Source organism: Babylonia areolata, chromosome 33 (genome assembly GCF_041734735.1).
Source record: "Babylonia areolata isolate BAREFJ2019XMU chromosome 33, ASM4173473v1, whole genome shotgun sequence".
Lineage (NCBI taxonomy): Eukaryota > Metazoa > Mollusca > Gastropoda > Neogastropoda > Buccinidae > Babylonia > Babylonia areolata.
The window spans coordinates 7,542,299-7,560,551 of NC_134908.1; the positions used below are offsets into that span (position 1 = coordinate 7,542,299).

The window sequence follows — 18,253 nt, forward strand, 5'->3', positions numbered from 1 at the left end:
AAGTAGATTTTTTAAAACTGAATTTTGCTAGAATTTTGCTTTTGCCGTGTTGACGTGAGTCCTTTTAGGTACTGCCGCTAAATGCATGCTGCACACGGCGGGACCTCGGCCTATCAACCGGCAGTCGTCTCATAGTCCGAATGACTTGCGTCCAGACCACCACTCAAGGTCTAGTGGAGGGGGATCGAGAAAATACTGACTGGCGACTGCCAGTGTGATTGGAACCAGTGATGCTCAGATTCTCTCGCTTTCTGGGCAGACGCGTTTACTCGAGGCCAACACTCTATTCAATTCAATTCAATTCAATTCAAATTCAATTCAGTTCAAAATACTTTATTATCTGCTTCAACCAAAAACAGAAAATTTTCTTTAGGCTCACTTAAAATAAAATGCCCGTCAGCAAACTGGCACACCCTTTACTTATCACCATGCACACATCAATTATTATGTAAAAAGAAAAGCATCTACAACTATGATGTTACAGTTTTCCCTCAGTCCCCCCGCCCCGCCCCACCCCACCCCACCCCACCCCCCGGCATTGTGGCAGGAAGTACTATATCAGCACTTCCTGAAACACTCTGTCAGATACCTTCTTGAAGTCTATGAAGACGTGGTAGAATTCCCTTTTTTTTTTTTTTTTTTTTTTTTGCAAAGGGTGAACAGGTAAAAGTTGTTTTTGTGTGTGTTTAAATTTTTTTTTTTCTTTTTATGTTCGATTATACTTCTGCCTCCGTGGAATCAGTCTACTAAGCCTGTTCTTCAGCAATGATATCTACTTGCGGCTGCAGTCTGTTCAGATTTTTTATTTTTTATTTTTTTATTTTTATTTTTTAGCATCAGTTACTTTGCTATCGTAGCTGATCAAATTGATAGTGCTGTAGTTCTTGCGGTGTTGGATATTTCCTTTCTTGGGGAGAGCTGGCTGATGATAATTGATTGGATCCATGCCAGTTTGGGCCATGTTTGCCTGTGTGTGTCATATTGTGTGTGTGTGTGTGTGTGTGTGTGTGTGTGTGTGTGTGTGTGTGTGTGTGTGTGTGTGTGTGTGTGTGTGTGTGTGTGTGTGCAGACATGACAGGGTATCATATGATATGACTGATACTGGCAAAACCTTCACCGACGAATCCGGCCGTCAAAATCTCGAGTACAACTGACATCAAATCACACATGGCTTATAGTATTATTAACAAAAAAAGAAAAGAGAGAGAGAGAGAGAGAGAGAGAGAGGGGGGGGGGGGAGGGGGGGGAGCTACATAAGCCTTATACCAGTAAAAGTTGTTCTGAAGAAATGCAGTAGTGTACGTAATAAAAAAAAGAAAAAGAAAAAAAGACAACCTGTCAGTCTTTCGAAAAGCGAAACTCGCAAACAGAAACAGTATGTAACTGAGCAGGAAAGTGATCAAGAGACTCAGTATATACTTTCAAAAACAAAAGTCTTTGATTTGTTTTGTTTTGTTTTCTCTTCTGCAACGTTCATCAAAATTCTTCTAGTCTGTTTTATCTTTAATACTATGTGCGCCATGATAAGAGTCTCCCGTCGGACCCGGACGGATGAGTAGGCACGGCAGGCAGGCTTATCTGTCGGTGTGTGTCCTCATATGGGAGAAGAGGCCGATTCTAGATGCGCAGCACTTCCCACAGGTGTTCAGGCAAGGGAAAACGTCTCCAGAAGTTGAGCCCTGCTTCCTTCGCTCACGCTTCTCCTTAATGGCCAGCGTTCTCTTGTTTTCAAACGTCTTTATGTCACTAGAGTACAAGCATTCTCCACTGAGCGAGAGCGGTCAAGGACATCAGTTTCCCATAATTTATGTGCGCCGTATCAGTGAAACAGTAAAAGGTGTGTGTGTGTGTGTGTGTGTGTGTGTGTGTGTGTGTGTGATGTGTGTGTGTGTGTGTGTGTGTGTGTGTGTGTGTGTGTGTGTGTGTGTTCAGGTTTGCTTGCTTGTGATTGTATGTATGTGCGTGTTTGTCACATGCTTGTTCAGTTGTGTATGTCAGTTCGTCAGTGTGTCAGCCGCCGTGCGTGCGCGGCCGGAGTGTGTCAGTGTGTGTGTGTGTGTGTGTGTGTGTGTGTGTTTCTTGAGTGGGTAGATGGAGAGGAAAATAAGACGTCAGTTATGGGGGTTGTTTCCCTGTCTGTATCAGGCCAATCTGTTAGTCAAGTTTTCGTAAGCTGATGGGAAAGTGCTGTTTAATTTTGCCAGGAGTTCTGTCCCTTTGATAGCGGTATGTTTTTGTACTGTTGTTTGCTTGTCAATTTTGTTCGCGTTGTGGGCTTTTAGAGGTATGTTTTGAATTTTCGTATTCATTCTTTTATTTTTATTCTATCATCTGCATCTTTCTTGCGCCATCACTTCCACGCCGCTCATTCTTGATTCACAGTTTTTCCTCTCTCTCCTTCTTCGTATCTCTTCCTTCCTTACTCCTGCGTTGGGTTACGCTGCTGGTCAGGCATCTGCTTGGCAGATGTGGTGTAGCGTATATGGATTTGTCCGAACGCAGTGACGCCTCCTTGAGCTACTGAAACTGAAACTCCTTACTCCTTCCTTCCCTCTCTCCTTCACGCATATGCATACGATGTTTTTGTGGGGAATTGTGTATTTTCTATGCCATTTATTTTGTTCTTGTTGTTGTTGCCATGCGATGTGTATGGGTTTTTTTTTTCTCCTTTTTTTTTCAGTCTTCTTGTATTTCCTAGATTAGTTTGTACGTTTTCTTTACGAGGGTAGGATGAAAACAGGCCGACAAAGTTTCGATTTCGATTTCACCCCACCGACCACTACCCTCCATACACGACCACACCCAGGTTCGTCCTTCGCAGTCCCAAAGCCGGCAGTCCACAGGGAACCGGCCATTGATGTTAGGTCAGTCGCCAGGAGGCGCGGCCACACACCAGAGGAGACCCTGCACTGCTGCTGAGTCGCTTCGTTGGTGTCCTGTAGTTTTTCGTTTGTTTGTAAGTATCGTTATTGACATGGCTTTAAGTGAGTGATATTGCAAACAGCTGGGAGTCGTTTCTTCTTATAATCGAAAAAAACACACCCCAAAAACAAAAAAACCCCAACAACCGCATTTGTCTTTCTTGTAATTTCTATCTGAAAATGTGTTGTCATTGAGAATTTACTGGTCTTCACTTTTTTTAAAATATAAAAATCGTCTTTTTTTTCGTGTGTGTGTCTATTAATTTTATTGGAGGATTATGTTTTTGTGAAGAACGCGTTGCCTTTCTTGTAATTTCTATCTGAAAATGTGTTGTCATTGAGAATTTACTGGTCTTCACTTTTGTATAAAAATCGTCTTTCTTTTTTTTGTTTGTCTATTTATTAATTTTATTGGAGGATTATGTTTTTGTGAAGAATGCGTTTTCACGTCCCCCACCCCCACTCTCTCACCCCCACACACGTTATCATTCAAAACGTTGACCATTCTCAGCAGTTGTGCCCCTTTTCGTGCAAGGAGTCGAATGAAGATGGAAGTTCATTTCATTTTGAAGCGTCCTGTGTTGAACAATCTTTGTGTAAAACACGTTTCAAAAATATATCATTAATGTCAATGTTTGTTTAAATTTTGCTTATTGAAGGCATGAACTGACGCTAGTGTATGTATACACTGAACTGCACATGGAGGGAAAGAGAGAGAGAGAGAGAGAGAGAGAGAGCTAAATAATGAAAACACACATACAGACAGTGTATGATTGTGGACTGATCTGCTAACCATGTACTAAAGAAACATTACACAGCAGAAAATCTAAATTCATGCAGCAGTTTTCAATATTTTGTTTTTTTTCATCTTACACATATATTCATCCTCTCAGAGAAATTCATGATTAATAAAAGTACTCACGCAGCCTGAATGAACATTTTCACACTTAATTTAACCCGCCTTTAAATGTATGTATACACAACATGACAAAAATGTTAACGATTATTTCTACAGTGTATGCAACGTGACAAAAATCATGAATGCCTCTGACATTTTTTTTTTTTTTTTTTTAAAGAACATCCCCATCCATTAGTCAAACACAAGCACTCAGAAATAAAGGAACACACACACATTGCGTATTTCACTGAAAACAAGCAGTCTTTTTATTCACACACAACATTCATCTGATCATCTCAGATTTACTGTTTCTGAAAGTGCACACACACTTGATGCATCCGCTTATTTTCACTGATATGAACATGCACACATACACGTACATGTACACACACACTGATGCCTACACATCATTTTGATATGCACACGCACACACGGATGTATACACATTATTTTTATATGCCCACACACATACACAAATATATATATATATTCATGCACACACAATCAATTCACAAAAACACAGACATATCATCGATGACATATGAAGAGACTATGACAAAAACATCAATGAACACCTTCAGGCAATTGATAAAAAAAAAAGAAGAGAGAGAGAGAGAGAGAGAGAGAGAGAGAGAGAGCAAGCAAGCAAATTCAATTTTCCATTTCATGATGGATGAGGCAAAGTAAATGTTCTGGGTCATACACACTGTATCATACCTACTGAAAAGATAAAAAAAAAAAAGGAAAAGAAAATATCCAAAAGGAAAAACAAAAACCAAAAAAAAACAACAACAAAAAAAAAACAACCCCGAATAAAAATCAAAACCCAAAAAACCCCAATAAACAAAATGACAGACCAATGCATAGGACCAAACATAACGGTCAGCCCTTGAAAACTTTCTTTGATACATTATAAAGTACCTATCCTCGGTCAGAGACCAAGCTCTTAAGCGTTTTACAAACATGGGAGGAGTCATCTGCACAACAGGTTGCCCACCTGGGTCGAACCAACAGACCACTGCCTTAAGGCGCTCATCATTTGTTTCCTGTGTCATTCAATGAGGCTCAAGTCACTTTCACACACGCACACAAACATTAGAGCAACAAACAAATCTTTACCCTGTGTTAGAAGCAGATATTCCGTAAAAAATGTTGTGTGTAAGTAACAGTGGAAATTAATAAAAGATCAGTATTTCGCACATCAAGCTTTATTCAACCCCCCCCCCCCCCCAAAAAAAAAAAACACCAACAACAACAAACAAACAACAAAAACCAACAACAACAAACAATCTGATACAATTAAGATCATGTGAACGAGAAGTAAAAGGCCATCATAGTTGTCAGCCATAATTAAAACCATCTTGATGGCTTATACCTAAATACTGTATTTTTGATGTAATACATATATAGATACACACACACACACACACATATATATATATGATAAAAAAGAAAACAAAAAACAACAACACTGTCCGACAGCAAATATTTCGGCGCTTGCCTTCTTCAAGTGAATGAATATATATTTATTCTAACATTTTTTTTTCTTACATATGAGTCTCCAGTGAGTATACCATTCTACTGTGATTCACAAGGCAGTACATAATCTAGACATTGCACTCCCACGTTCACTCGTATATACATAAGTGGGCTTTTACGTGTATGACCGTTTTTATCCCACCATGTAGACAGCCATACTCCGCTTTCGGGGTGTGCATGCTGGGTATGTACTTGTTTCCATAACCCACCGAACGCTGACATGGATTACAGGATCTTTAACGTGCATATCTGATCTTTTGCTTGCATATACACACGAAGGGGGTTCAGGCACTAGCAGGTCTGCATATATGTTGACCTGGGAGATCGGAAAAATCTGCACCCTTTACCCACCAGGCGCCATCACCGAGATTCGAACCCTGGACCCTCAGACTGAAAGCCCAACGCTTTAACCATTCAGCTATTGCACCCGTCGACAAGTTTACAATTCTATTAGGATTCACATGGTCAAACATATGTATGAGGGGAGACGATACCATCCCGTATATCTATCCAATTGGAACAAGCATCAGTCTCTGGCAGACATGGATAAAGACAATATTTCTTTCCTTTTTTTCTTCTTCTGCTGCCCCATTTCATCAAATTTGGAGCGACGGGCACAATAGCCGAATGGTTAAAGCGTTGGACTTTCAATCTGAGGGTCCCAGGTTCGAATCTCGGTGACGGCGTCTGGTGGGTAAAGGGTGGAGATTTTTCCAATCTCCCAGGTCAACATATGTGCAGACCTGCCAGTGCCTGAACCCCCTTCGTGTGTATACGCAAGCAAAAGATCAAATACGCTCGTTAAAGATCCTGTAATCCATGTCAGCGTTTGGTGGGTTATGGAAACAAGTACATACCCAGCATGCACACCCCCGAAAGCGGAGTATGGCTGCCTACATGGCGGGGTAAAAACTGTCATACACGTAAGAGCCCACTTGTGTATATATATGAGTGAAAGTGGGAGTTGCAGCCCACGAACAAAGAAGAAGAAGAAGAATCAAATCTGGAGCAAGAATTCGGTTTGGAACCCTGGCAGTAATTAAGTGTGCATTAGGACAGAGACAACCTTTGTTGTTTCTCTTTGTCTCAGGTCTGCTTCTTCTTCTTCTTCTCCTCCCTTCCTCCACCCCCCACACCTTTTCTTCTCTGAGAGTGCCCTTCATGTCCACCGGCTGTGGTATACACTACACTGCGGAGGACAACCTTCATTCCAGCTAGCATATTCTGGGCGCCTACAGAGAGGGCGCAAGGTCTGCAACAAGACGCTCTTGATGTTATGTGTTGCAATGTCGTGTATTCTCAATATTTGTTCATTTAAAAATTAAAAAACCACAGTACTGTACATTGACTAGCTGTATCCGGGAACATGTCACAACCCCCCCCCAAAAAAAACAACAACAACAACAACAACAAAACACATGTCATTAAAAAATATACATTAGTACACATGTCACACACACACACCCCCACAAAATTACACCAGTACACATGTCACCAAAAACTACACTGGCACACACATTTCACGAAAGAATACACAAGTACACTTTTCAAGAGAGAAAAAAAAAAAGAAAAGATAATACAAATCAGAACATCACTGTTCAGCAATGAAACAGGCTGCAGGTGTGTGTGTGTGTGTGTGTGTGTGTGTGTGTGTGTGTGTGTGTGAGAGAGAGAGAGAGAGAGAGAGAGAAAGAGAGAGAGAGAGTGTGTATGTGTGTGTAGGGCTGAGGGTTCTGGGGATGGGGTCGGGGTGGGGAGAAAGATGAGGTGGAAAAATCCCTAAAACCACAGCAGACATAGAGACTGCTGTGCGCAGTGTACACAATACACAAAACACGCTTTCCTTTTCAAACACAAAGAATCACTGCATCCAAACGATTATATAATATATATATATATTTTTTTTTTTGGTTGTTGTTAAAGAAGGAGGATCAGACCCAACTGTCCATGGTGGTTGGCGTAGCATGAACACTGTGAACTGTATAAAGTCTTATTCATGCTTGTCATCAATTTTAGGGGTGGGGTGTAGGGGTGTGTGTGGGGGCTGAGGTCTGTGGGATCAATCGTCTTTCTGTTACGAAGTATGACTATGAGTAAAACCATCCAGCAAAAAAACATCAACAAAAAACCAAAAAAACAACAACAAAAAAACAAGAGAGGCAAGGCCTTCAAGGCTCACTTGTGATACACACAAGCTTTTTATGTATTGAGTATAATTTCAAAATGTAATGTTTAAGATGAGAAAGATCAGTTTTTTGAAGCAAATTAAGTCCCCTAGCATTAATTTCCCTTTTTTTACTATCTGCACCAAAACGTTTGCAAAATAAATAAAACTTCCATGCTTAACAAAAGAAGTTCCTGTTTGAACAAAAAATGATAATAATGGCTGCTCTGTTGTTGGGTCAGAATATCAGATCAAAGTGCCAAGTTTAGAGAATACAAAAAATATAAATATAACAGTAAATGCAGTTTGTATATAATTAGGCTTCTTTTTTTTGTGCCCATCCCAGAGGTGCAATATTGTTTTAAACAAGATGATTGGAAAGAACTGACTTTTTCCTATTTTTATGCCTAATTTGGTGTCAACTGACAAAGTATTTGCAGAGAAAATGTCGATGTTAAAGTTTACCACGGACACACACACACACACAGACAACCGAACACCGGGTTAAAACATAGACTCACTTTGTTTACACAAGTGAGTCAAAAAAGAAAAAGAAAAAAAAGCAACAACAACAACAACAAAAAAAGATCGAGGAATGAAACAGATCCCTGAGATAAAAACGAACCATTTTGCTCACTCACTGTTCATTACATCTCACCCAGTGCAACAGGCACACGCTTTTTCACTTTCTTCTCTATAATCTAATAATGTTAAAATCATTCGCCAGCTTTTCATAACTCTTTCATCCCAACTTGCTTTCGTCCTCTGGATCTCTTTCCCCAAAGCAAACTTTTGTACACGCATGTCAATAAATACAAAGCAACTTTTTGTACACGTGTTGTCAAAAAAATACACACACTGTGCAGCTAGTTAGTTGCACTTTTCACACGCGCTCTTTCAATTACGCAACTTGCATGCACGCACAGTTTTATCAGTTGCACAAAACACTGAACAGCTGAGTGTATTACCAAGTTGCACTGATTAATAGTAATAATACAAATCAACGATGTGCCTTTTTTGTGGAAGAGGTGGTGGTCACAATGATTGCAGAAAACAACGACAAATTTTTCACACTTCTATGATTTCTTTCACAAGTGAAGGGTCGAATTGCTTGATCATACACACTCCGACCCATACCCCCCCTGTCATTTTTATACACACCACAGCCAACATTTTTCACACTCCTATTATAAATGATGTCCAGTTTCTTTCACAGGCGCAAGATAGCATTTCTGAGTCCCTGCGAACAACGCATCCATCAGTTAAACAGCTCACAACTGCAGTAAATGTCCACCACACACAGCCTCCCTGACCAATACCACACCTTTCAGTTATACACAGAACATGACAGCATTCTGAGTCCCTGCGAACAATGCATCCATCAGTTAAACAGCTCACAACTGCAGTAAATGTCCACCACACACAGCCTCCCTGACCAATACCACACCTTTCAGTTATACACAGAACATGACAGCCACCATTTTTCACGCTCTTATGTCCAAACACCCCAACCCATACCAGCCCTTTCATTTATACACACACACAACATTACAGCCACCATTTTTCACACTCCTATACTCGTCCAGTTCCTTGTACAAGCGCAGAGCAGTGTTGCTCAATCCCTGCGTACATTGCGACGTGGTCGCGTCCTCTTTGGCGCTTTCTCCTCCTCTTCTTTCTCCAGCTGGTCCATGCCCGCGATGGCGCGAACGAACCTGAACTTCAGCAGCACCAGTTTGAAGAAACACACCCATCCTGTGGAACCAAATCAAAATCAGTTTCAGTTTCTCCAGGAAATGTCACCGTGCTCAGAACAAATCAAACACACATGTGCTACACATCACCTGCTAGGCAGATGCCTGGCCAGCAGCAAAACTCAATGCGCTTAAGTCAGGACTTGGTATAATTTGTGTATCCGTGAGTGCAGATTTCTACTGCAGAATTTTGCCACAGGACAACGTTTATCTTGCCATGTGTTCTTTTTCAGAGCACCAAGTGCGCACTGCACACGGGACCTCAGTTTATCATCTCATCCTAATGGCTGGATGCTCAGTTTGATTTTCCAGTCTAACGTGGGAGAAAGCACCTTCTTCTTCTTCTTCTGCGTTCATGGGCTGCAACTCCCACGTTCACTCGTATATACACGAGGGGGCTTTTACGTGTATGACCCATTCCCACCCTGCCATGTAGGCAGCCATACTCCGCTTTCGCGGGTGTGCCTGCTGGGTATGTTCCTGTTTCCATAACCCACTGAACGCTGACATGGATTACAGGATCTTTAACGTGCGTATCTGATCTTCTGCTTGCCGTATACACACGAAGGGGGTTCAGGCACTGGCAGGTCTGCACATATGTTGACATGGGAGATCGTAAAAATCTTCACCCTTTACCCACCGTCACTGTGATTCAAACCTGGGACCCTCAGATTGAAAGTCCAACGCTTTAACCACGCGGCTACTGCGCCTGTTGGGAGAAAGCACCAGTCCAGGATTCAAACCCAGAAAAGACAAAACCTCCAGGACATTGTTTTCAAAACAGAACACAACAATCAGTATCTTGTTGAAAACTAAGGCTGATGAATTACGTTAATTTACAAAGTGCAAAGTTTAACTTTTTGTGTTGTTACTGTACTGGTAATTTTGAAGTAGTGTATTAAACATTTAACAAGTTCTGTCATGGTTTAACCCTCAACTTTAAAATCTGAAAAAGGCTGACCAGCAAGGGGGACTGGGGTTTGTGGGGGGCGGGAAAGAAAACAGAGAGGGAATAGGACATATCAGGGTCACAGGCACCCACACGTGCGTGTGCATGCGTGGAAGGTTGAGGGGGAAGGGGAGAGGGTATTCACTTCCATGAATTATGGGAACACATGGTACTCAACATGCATCCAACCGTGACAAGAATCACCACCAAGACTTATAAAGGTCAAGGTGTATGCTATTGTTGGTTATATAATGCCTTCAAAACCACGACAACACATAACCTGGCCATGAGCATGTCTGGACCATACCAGAGAATCTTCTGCTCTGTAGTGTACTGTATGTTATGTCAAATAAGCAAGGTGGAGATATAATACCAAAGAACAAAGAATCTGATACCAGTGAGTTACACACAACTCATGAAGAATTACTGATTTACCTGCAATTGTTTTCCTCCATTACCACACTGCTCTATTCAATAACTGATAAGAATCTGGCCCAGTGGTGGATAACACCTATCTCTATTAGTCTATATCAAACAAAAGCCGGAAAGGTCATTGTTATGTTATGTTATAGGGTTGATAGAAGTAGAATAATACAAACTCAACACGACTGTGTGTCGGTTCATGACTTTATTCTAACCATATCCCAGGGAAGTGCTGTTCCCTTTAAGTGATCTCCCCTAGTCACTTACAATAACACAACTAAGTAAGACAAATGTTACAGTCATTCGATTAACACTTTATCTTTGTCATATGTCATAGCCTTTTTACATAATATGCTTGGGTTAACTTTATAACAATGTACCTCACATATATGCGCGGAGGCCGAAGCTGTGCTGGGCACGTCTCATGCATATCTGTGTGGTAACGCCATTTGTAGTTAAACACGCGGCGCACGCATCTGTGTGCCGATTTTTGTTTCGAAACAAAGACTGCCTGTCAACGGTCTGAGGGGAAAAAATGCATGGAATTCCACATACCAATCATCCGTCTATTTTCGACCTGTTTCTGCTGACCTAGTCAGCGTTATCCGATCGAATCCCCAACTTTGAACAAAGGACTCAAGACCAGTCATTTTGCTATCAAGGATGGCGTCGCAACGGACGAGGCAGACGGTCGTGTCACTTGGAGAAGTGCTTCAAGAAGTTGTTCAGAATGGCTCTGGCGATATGTACTGTTCAGAAAATGATGAAGACAGAGAAAATGAAGATTTGAAGAAGTGCTTCAAGAAGTTGTACAGAATGGCTCTGGCGATGAAGGTACTGTTCAGAAAAAGAAGATGAAGACAGAGAAAAAGAAGACAATATACTTGAAGATGTTGTCGTTACGGATGACAGTGAAAATGACGAAGAAATTGACGATACCGAGGAGACATGTGTAGGTAATGGCGATCCTGATTTTTAACTCGAAAATGATGAAAGTGACAGTGACAGTGACGATTCCATGGTTGTTGATGATTGAAGAAATAATGAACCAGTCAACAACAATGTGCAACATGCTGTTGGTGGAAATCAGAGGCAGCAAATGTGGGTGTGCAACATCAAGAACTTTCCGTGTTCCTGCTTTCGCTGGTCAGTTTACATTTTCATTTGTCTCTACTTTTTGAGGCTCTGAATTTAGATCATGCACTGTTCAAACCATACCGTGTGTGTGTGTGCGCGCGTGTTCAGTTAGTCTGTGTGTGTCAGTCTCAGTGTATATGCTGTGAATAGTCATTGATTGTTGAATCAGTCTATAATACTATGTCTTTGTGATGTGGTTAGCCTGTAAACACACACACATACACATTCAGTTTATACTGTTTGGGCTGTTTTTGGACGGACAGAAACTGAACAGAACAGAAAAACAACAAACTTTGTGAATCTTCAGTGAAGGAGACAATTCTGCGCCGAAAGTGACAGTGTGTGCTTCCCATCATCATCTTTTGTTTTGTGCTTGTGTGTGAAGCTGAATTTTACATTATTTTTCAAGATTACCTCTCTGGATGCTTGAGACGGGTGAAAGATTTTATTATTACATTATTATCTGATGTATTGACACGTTCTTTGCTGTGTTTTGTGTTGATTAATAAGTTTTGCTTTTTTCCACTTTGGGTGTCTTTGTTTCCTTGCATGGCTGATACGAAAGAGGAAGAAAACAGTAACAAAAACACAACTATGTGATAGATGAAAGATTCTTTTTTTCCAATGAAACCAAACACTTATGCTGAATCTGTAATGAAAGGTAACAAATTTCCTCTTGAAAAGAACTTAAAAGTAGCCCGTTTCCAGGCTACACACGGCCATTGAACACCTCGCGTGAGGCGAAAATCCCCCCAGCTGAGGTACGCGGTGATAGAGTAACAGCTGACTCATTATGCTACACAATTACTTTTAGTTAGTTTTACTACATTCCTCCAAACCACCGCTCCCTATTTTCACTAATTTAATGATTCTACCTTTAATAACGTGTATTAACAAAACAATTTCACGACTGAAGAGTTATTTACCTATATACCTACACTTGTTTTCATCCTCTATCATATTGCTGTTGAGCCTGTTTGCCATTTCACAGCAACACATACATGTACGTGCCTGTCTTTCATTTTCAAAGTGCGAATCGGTCTTGTCAATTTTCTGAGTCAACAGAAAGGCAAAAAATAAAGTCAAGTCAAAGAAACTGTCTTACCGACAATAATGAAGAAAATCACCCCCAGCAGAACCACAATGGTGGAAAGCAGGTTGTTTTCAGCGTTCTCCATTTTGGGGCCTGCTCTTTGCAACTGGACTTTCGCGTGGCTGTCCGGACACCTTTGTCAAGTGGTCTGTCACAGTTGTGCCCCCTTCCCGACTTCCGCTCACATTTTCGCTCTTGAAGGACGGTGGCACTCCGCAATTACTTTGAAAGGTCACGGCGTTGTAGCATTTCTTTCAAAGTCGTGAAAAAAAAACATAAGGAAAATTGAAAACTGGATCTTCTTTGCCAAAATAAGAACAACAAGCCCGTCAACCATATGACGAAACCAAAAAGTGTGCAAGCAACTTTCTTCAAGCTTTGTATGTAAAACGTGCTTGAAAAAAAGAATGCCAATAATTAAGTAAGAGTTTAATTGCCGGTGTGCAGCTGCAGCTCAAAATAAAGGAACACACACACACACACACACATATATACATATATATATATTCAAGGCATGGTCTTTAACCGGCGTTTGAAATATCGTTGATGTATGTCTTGGCTCTTCAAAATAACGATGACGTACTGATTTTCCAAAGCGGTATGTTTCCTCAGTCATGATTTCACCTAACACGGTGTTGCCTACTACTCCTACAGAGTTTAACTCTCTCCATACGAACGGCGAAAGAGACGACGTTAACAGCGTTTCACCCCCAATTACCATCATCAAAATATTGCAAGAGGAAGGCTCTTATACTGAAGAGGTGAATGTTGACAAAGAATACCACAGTTCTGACGACGGAAGCTAAAAGGTTGGGTCATTCAGACACCCACTGGACATCCCGAGGGGTCTGTGTAGAGGAGAAGAGAGGACTGGCCGTACTGAGTGAGTTAATTGACGATAAACCACAAAACCGGAGAAATGCCGGCATGCCTTGTGGAGGCCTGAAGACAAGATTGTCTTGAGGCATTTCTTCACTGAATGACACAGAGTACATCAGTGGATTCTCAGTCTCGGCGCACTGCTCAGGAAGACTTGGTCGAATGAATCAGTGTCACGTTAATGAAAGATTTTGAATATGACACCAGAGTTACAGCTGTCCTACGTACATAAAAAAACCAAACTAACTGAGCCTCGGCGAATATTCTGGTGATCAAACTGTACTTGCACGATACAGCAAGAAGGCTGATGTCACTTCCCAGTGTATATGTACACGTTAATGAAAGATTTTGAATAACACCAGAGTCAGTACAGCCGTCCGACGTACATAAAGAACTAACAAACAGCGAATATTCTGGTGATTAAATTATGACTTGCACAATACAGCAAGAAGGCTGATGTCATTTCATCCCAGTGTATATGCACACGTTAATGAAAGATTTTGAATAACACCAGAGTTACAGCTGTCCTACGTACATAAAAAAAAACACAACTAACTGAGCCTCGGCGAATATTCTGGTGATCAAACTGTACTTGCACGATACAGCCAGAAGGCTGATGTCACTTCCCAGTGTATATGTATACGTTAATGAAAGATTTTGAATAACACCAGAGTTACAGCTTGCAGCCGTCCGACGGACATAAAGAACTAACAAACTGAGCGAATATTCTGATGATAAAATTGTACTTGCACAATACAGCAAGAAGGCTGATGTCATTTCATCCCAGTGTATATGCACACGTTAATGAAAGATTTTGAATAACACCAGAGTCAGTACAGCCATCCTACGTACATAAAGAACTAACTGAGCCTCGCGAATATTCCTCTGGTGATTAAATTGTACTTGCACAATACAGCAAGAAGAAGGCTGATATCATTTCCCCATTTATGTTTAAAAAAAAAAAGAAAAAAAAAAGAAAAAAGAAAAAAAAAAAGCGGATACAATTTCCCGTCATATCTGCAAAGAAGCGAGAAACTCTCAGAAAACACACACTCTCTCTCTCTCTCTCTCACTCACTGTGACACACTGAGCGTCTAGTCACTTGGATGACATGATGATAATGATGATGATAGTAGGTTAAATATTATTATCATTATTAGTTGTTGTGCTGTGTGGTTGTGGTGTTGCTGCAGTCAACACCACACCATGCATCATCATTACCGCCATTGACGAAGGTACTATAGTATTCCATTCAGAGAGAGAAAAAAAAGTTTCCTTGCAGCGACTGAAGCTTATGCATTCTGGCAGATCATAAGGCTCACATATGATTAGTGGACAGACATTTTCTCAAAGTTATTCACACATCCCACGCACATGTTTCTCATTAATCCTTCCTGTGTTGTGAACTCTCTCATATCCATCATTACAATATGCACGAAGCAATTCTGAACAACCATGTGAACTCTTAAGTGAACGACACGTGAAGTTGTTTTAAGAAAAGAATACTCACACACAATATACTTTTATTTCAATATTCATCTCACTGCACCCACACTATCTCAGTGTAATAATTGATACATGAATTATCCTTGATATTTGAGGCACATGTTATCATCCTACCCAACACCCACAAAAGGAAGCACATCAGAGAGAGAGAGAGAGAGAGAGAGAGAGAGAGAGAGAGAGAGAGAGAGAGAGAGAGCATCATGATAAATATTTTCCCAGTTTAAAAAAGTGTTCACATTGGTACTCGTACTTGCAATTCTAGACGCTTGTCAGTTTCTGCAAACGTCTTCACAGGCCATAAAATTATATCCTATCCACTTGACAATGCCAAATCAAATGCAAAACTGATTCTTCCACACATTTCCATGGATTGCACATAATGAAATATCTGACAGTTTATATCGTCAACACATATTTTGTTTTTGTTGAAAACGCTAGATTTTGATTTTGAAATCTTTTTTATGTTAAAATTCACATCAGTCGGTTTCCAGCGAACTCTTTTAGCAAAACCTGTTTCCTGTTTAGAGGTAAAAACTGGTTTTGAACATTTTAAGCAAAATGAGTTTAAAAAAAAGTAAAAAAAGTAAAAGAACTAGAATTCCTTGCCACTTCCTATACAAGGTGGACTAACTATAACTTGGTCGTGATAGTCTTACTCACCACATTTTTTGCCCATCCATACAACACTTCTCATAATCAACGTGAACATAGCCATTCATCAATCACATCTTACATCTACACAAGACTAAGCAGCTTTTTATAGAATTCCAGCAGCACCTATATGTACAAATAAAACAAATAAATCCATCAAATTTCGATAAGTTTTTGTTCAAAAGCTGAAAAAGTAAAAATGATATGTGTATTATGAAACGAAGTACAACTACTACAATGATTTTCTTCGTTATCTTTCACCACCAATAACAAACACTTTCCCCAAATTCTTTGTTGTTGTGAACACTTGTTACTTCCCTTAACTCTCTCCATACGAACGGCGAAAGAGAGGACGTTAACAGCGTTTCACCCCAATTACCATCATCAAAATATTGCAGTCGGAAGGCTCTTATACTGAAGATGTAAATGTTGACAAAGAAAACCACAATTCTGACGACGGAAGCTAAAGGTTGGGTCATTCAGACACCCACTGGACATCCGAGGGGTCTGAGTAGAGGAGAAGAGAGGACTGGCCGTACTGAGTGAGTTAACTTTTCTGTTTATCATTATTTGTATAATTTCTAATTTTGTCATCGACAGATCAAGAAAAGAAACTCTAGAGCATTTTCGGATCCTTTCCAGTTCACAATAACTATAATTCCTCTTGTTATATTTCGGCACAATCCATACACAAATCTGTTGAACCCCTCCCCCCCAACCCCCCCGAAGTTTTTTTTTCTACACTTTTCTTCCACACCGGCAAAAATGTATCATTACATGTATGCTTTGTCTATGTAGTCATAGACAGAGCAGGAGGAAAGAAAGTTATTAGCATTTTCGGATCCTTCGCAATGTAAGTCTGTGGACTCTTTTCCTCCGAAGTTATTTTTTTTTACATTTAATTCCGTTAAAAAAAAAAAAAAAAAAAAAAATCGAGCGTGTTCATGAGTGGTAATATATTTTTGATAATGATGGCTCGTAATAATAATAATAATAATAATGCATAGTTTTTCTATGGCGCGATATCCAGCACCAATGCTGCTCAAAGCGCCTTACATCATCCAGTTGACTATAAACATGCCTTTAAAAACACATCAACCGCTAGTCTGACAATGGAAAACATCCAGTGTGTTCATATGAATGAAAAAGCACACTTAAGAGATGAATAAGATTATAAAAGCTATGAAGTAAATAAGGCTTTGATTAAAACAAAATGCATTTGATAGATCAAACACACACCCACGCACACACACTCATATAGATGTCCCTCCCTTATAGACACACACACACGCTGGCATTAAATACCAACTGCACTAAAAAACAAAATTGCATAAGCATAAAGATATTTCTTATTTTCTAACATACGTTATTTCCCCCTCCATTTCTCGCACTACTACCACCGCTGCTGTTGTTACTGCCACTATTGCTACTGCTGTTGGCCGTGGGAATGCTACTATTACTGCTGCTACTGTTGCTGCCCAGTTAGCGCTTTTTCTAAACAACTACACGTTTATCACAGATGCATAGAAACCAGTTTCTCCCTCCCTCTCTTTCTCGTGTATTTTGTTCGTATTTTGATTGTGTTCTTAACCGTAGTTGTGTGTATGTATTTGCTCCCCCCCCTCCCCTCTTCCCCTTCCCCCCCCCCCCAACCACTCTATGTATTTATTTGCATGGTCATTCCCCCCCCGCCTCTCCTCTCCCCAACCTCGTTTTTGTGAGCTGGTTGACAAAAAAAAAAGTCCGTTGAGAGTTAGTTCCCTTTTTCCCCTTCCACAGGTTAAAAAAAAAGAAAAAAAGTTTCGTTTGCGATTTCGATATTTCTGTCTCTCATTCTGTGTGTGTGTGTGTGTGTGTGTGTGTGTGTGTGTGTGTGTGTGTATCTAAATAATTATTGCTCTATCTCTGTCTTTGCCGTTTTGCTTCTCTCTGTGTTTCTCTCTCCCCTTCCCAACTACTTTCTTTCTCAGTCCCCGATTTCTCTCTTCACATCCCGTATCAGAGTCTGTCAATACTGATTTCTCCCATGCACTGTCCTTGCTGCTCAGTATTTTTTTGTCTCACTGACTCCCACACTTCTGCTCCTCTCTATCTTTGACCTCTATGTCTCTGTGATTATCTCTGTTTCAGCCTCCTTAAATTCTTCTTTCTATCCTTGGTCTGTTTCTCAGTATCTCAGTCGATCGAAGTCTGCCTGCCTGTCTGTCTGTCTGTCTGTGCCACGATCTCCGTTCCGACTTTCCTGGCTAATGTCATCAGTCTACAAATGAAACCCCTGGAAAACAATTCGCCATTTACCTGCACAAAGCATTCAAAATCCGCAGTAAAATAATGATGTA

General features: G+C 40.5%; 1 long non-coding RNA gene across 1 annotated transcript; it reads right to left on the minus strand.

Moving 5' to 3' along the window:
• Positions 1-7,843: 7,843 nt before the first annotated feature.
• LOC143277046 (uncharacterized) lies at positions 7,844-13,022 on the minus strand. Its single transcript, XR_013053666.1, has 2 exons — positions 12,891-13,022; positions 7,844-9,277 (listed from the first exon to the last, which is right to left on the minus strand). It is a non-coding gene; the product is annotated as an uncharacterized LOC143277046 (long non-coding RNA).
• Positions 13,023-18,253: the final 5,231 nt, after the last annotated feature.